Source organism: Salvelinus sp. IW2-2015, unplaced genomic scaffold, assembly GCF_002910315.2.
Source record: "Salvelinus sp. IW2-2015 unplaced genomic scaffold, ASM291031v2 Un_scaffold4478, whole genome shotgun sequence".
Taxonomy (NCBI): Eukaryota; Metazoa; Chordata; class Actinopteri; order Salmoniformes; family Salmonidae; genus Salvelinus; species Salvelinus sp. IW2-2015.
The window spans coordinates 27,921-32,013 of record NW_019945748.1 but is presented as its reverse complement, the minus strand read 5'-3'; positions in this window follow the sequence as shown (position 1 = coordinate 32,013).

The window sequence follows — 4,093 nt, the reverse complement described above, 5'->3', positions numbered from 1 at the left end:
TGGAGTTACATGTTGTTATTTAAGTGTTCCCTTTATTTTTTTGAGCAGTGTATATATATATTATGACAGACCAGCTACATCTACTGTCTCTATTTATTACGACAGACCAGCTACATCTACTGTCTCTATTATATTATGACAGACCAGCTACATCTATCTCTTTACTATATGACAGACCAGCTACATATGTCTTCTATTATATTATCACAGACCAGCTACATCTACTGTCTTTTATTATTATTACACATACCAGCTACATCTACTGTCTCTATTATCTACGAAAGACCAGCTAGATTCTCGTCTCTTTTATATATATAACAGACCAGCTCATCTACTGTCTCATATTATGAAGACCAGCTACATCTACTGTCTCATATTATGACAGACCAGCTAGATCTACTGCCTCTTTTATATTATGACAGGCCAGCTAGATCTACTGCCTCTTTTATATTATGACAGGCCAGCTAGATCTACTGTCTCTATATTATGACAGACCAGCTAGATATACTGTCTCTATTATATTATGACAGACCAGCTAGATATACTGTCTCTATTATATTATGACAGACCAGCTACATCTACTGTCTTTATTATATTACGACATACCAGCTACATCTACTGTCTCTAATATATTACGACAGACCAGCTAGATCTATCTTTACTATATTATGACAGACCAGCTACATATGTCTTTATTATAACAGACCAGCTATAACTACTGTCTCTATTATACTACGAAAGACCAGCTAGATTTAATGTCTCTATTATGACAGAACAGCTAGATTTACATTTACATTTAAGTCATTTAGCAGACGCTCTTATCCAGAGCGACTTACAAGTTGGTGCATTCACCTTATGATGTCCAGTGGTCTAATGATCTAATGTCTCAATTATAATATGGCAGACCAGCTAGATCTACTGTCTCAATTATAATATGGCAGACCAGCTAGATCGACTGTCTTTATTATATTACGACAGACCAGCTACGTCTACTGTCTATTATATTATGACAGACCAGCTACATCTGTCTCTCTATTACGATAGACCAGCTACGTCTACTATTTTATGACCGACCAGCTAGATCTATTATATTATGACAGACCAGCTAGATTGACTGTCTCTATTATATTATGACAGAACAGCTAGATCTACTGTCTCTATTATATAATGACAGACCAGCTATGTCTACTCTCTCAATTATATTACAAAAGACCAGCTAGATCTACCGTCTCTATTATATTATGATAGACTAGCTAGATCTACTCTCTCTACTATATGACAAACCAGCTAGATCTACTGTATCTAATATATGACAGGCCAGCTAGATCTACTACCTCTTTTATATTATGATAGACCAGGTAGATCTACTGTCTATTTTATACTACGAAAGACCAGCTAGATCTACTGTTTCAATTATAATATGGCAGACCAGCTAGATCTACTGTCTCAATTATACTACAAAAGACCAGCTAGATCGACTGTCTCTTAATATATGACAGACCAGATATATCTAATGTCTCTATATTATGACAGACCAGCTACATCTACTGTCTCTATATTATGACAGACCAGCTATATCTACTGTCTCTATTATACTACGAAAGACCAGCTAGATCTACTCTTTCAATTATAAAGGTTGGGCAACTTCACCTTATGATGTCCAGTGGTCCTAATGATTATATGTCTCATTATAAATGATGGCAGACAGCTTAAATCTACTTGTCTAATTATATATGGCAGACCAGCTAGATCGACTGTCTTATTATATTACGACAGACCAGCTACGTCTACTGTCTATTATATTATGACAGAGCCAGCTACATCTGTCTCTCTATTACGATAGACCAGCTACGTCTACTATTTTATGACCGACCAGCTAGATCTATTATATTATGACAGACCAGCTAGATTGACTGTCTCTATTATATTATGACAGAACAGCTAGATCTACTGTCTCTATTATATAATGACAGACCAGCTATGTCTACTCTCTCAATTATATTACAAAAGACCAGCTAGATCTACCGTCTCTATTATATTATGATAGACTCGTAGATCTACTCTCTCTACTATATGACAAACCAGCTAGATCTACTGTATCTAATATATGACAGGCAGCTAGATCTACTACCTCTTTTTATATTATGATAGACCAGGTAGATCTACTGTCTATTTTATACTACGAAAGACCAGCTAGATCTACTGTTTCAAATTATATATGGCAGACCAGCTAGATCTACTGTCTCAATTATCCTACAAAGACCAGCTAGATCGACTGTCTCTTAATATATGACAGCAGATATATCTAATGTCTCTATATTATGACAGACAGCTACGAGGATCTACTGTCTCTATATTATGACAGACCAGCTAATCTACTTCTCTATATACTGACGAAAGACCAGCTAGATTACTCTTATCAATTATAAGCAGACCAGCAGATTACTGTCTCAATTATACTACAAAAGCACCAGCTAGATCAACTGTCTCTTAATTTATGACAGACCAGCTACATCTACTATTTTATGACCGACCAGCTAGATCTATTATATTATGACAGACCAGCTAGACCTATTGTCTATTCATATTATGACATACCAGCTAGATCTACTGTCTCTATTATATTAGGACAGACCAGCTAGATCTACTGTTCTATTATTCTACGAAAGACCAGCTAGATCTACTGTCCTATTATTCTATGAAGCAGCTAGATCTACTGTCTCTATTATATTAGGACAGACCAGCTAGATCTACTGTCTCTATTATTCTACGAAAGACACCTAGATCTACTGCTCTATTATTCTACGAAAGACCAGCTCGATCTACTGTCTCTATTATATTATGACAGACCAGCTTATTTCTACTGCCTATTCGACAGACCAGCTAGATCTACTGTCTCAATTAATATTATGGCAGACCAACTCGATCTACTGTCTCAATTATATTACGAAGGACTGCTGATTTACTGTCTCTACTATTTAATAACAGACCAGCTAGATCTATTATATATATTATATTATGACAGACCAGCTACATCTACTGTCTTTATTATTATTACGACAGACCAGCTAGAACTACTGTCTCTATTATATTATGACAGATCAGCTAGATCTACTGTCTATTTTATATTATGATAGACCAGGTAGATCTACTGTCTATTTATATTAGGACAGACCAGCTAGATCTACTGTCTAGCTCATTCAATAGTAGGGTACCATTTACCAAATAGCTTATTCCAATAGTGGTACCATTTACCAATAGCTCTATCAATAATAGACTACAATTTACCAATAGTCTCAGTAGTAGGGTACAATTACCAATAGCTCAATCAATCACAGACTACCATTTACGCAATAGCTCATCAATAGTAGGGTACATTTACCATCTTCTCAATAGTAGGGTACCATTTACCAATAGCTCATTCAATAGTAGGTACCATTTACCATAGCTCATTTCAATAAGTAAGGTACCATTTACCAATAGCTCATTCAATAGCAGGTACCTTTACCAATAGCTCGTTCAATAGTAGACTACCATTTATCAAGAGCTCGTTTCAATAGTAGACTACCATTTTATCAATAGCCTTCATTCAATAGTAGGTACCATTTACCAATAGCTCATTCAATAGTAGGGTACCATTTACCAATGCTCATTCAATAGTAGGGTACCATTTACCAATAGACTCATTCAATAGTAGGGTCCATTTTATAAGTAGCTCATTCAATAGTAGGGTACCACTTTAATCAATAGCCTTCGGGTTCAAGTAGTAGGGTACCATTTACATAGCTTCGTCCAATAGTAGTGCATTAACAATAGCTTCGTTCAAATATAGGGTGCCATTTACCAATAAGCTCATAGTAGTGCCATTTACCAATAGCTCATTCAATAGCGGGTACCATTTACCAATAGCTTTCGTTCAATAGCTCAGAACTACCATTTATCAATAGCTCGTTCAATAGTAGACTACACAATTTTATCAAATAGCTCATTCAATATTAGTAGGGGGTACCATTTTACATAGCTCATTCAATAGTAGGGTACCATTTACCAATAGCTCTTCAATAGTAGCGTTACCATTTACTGCAATAGCTCA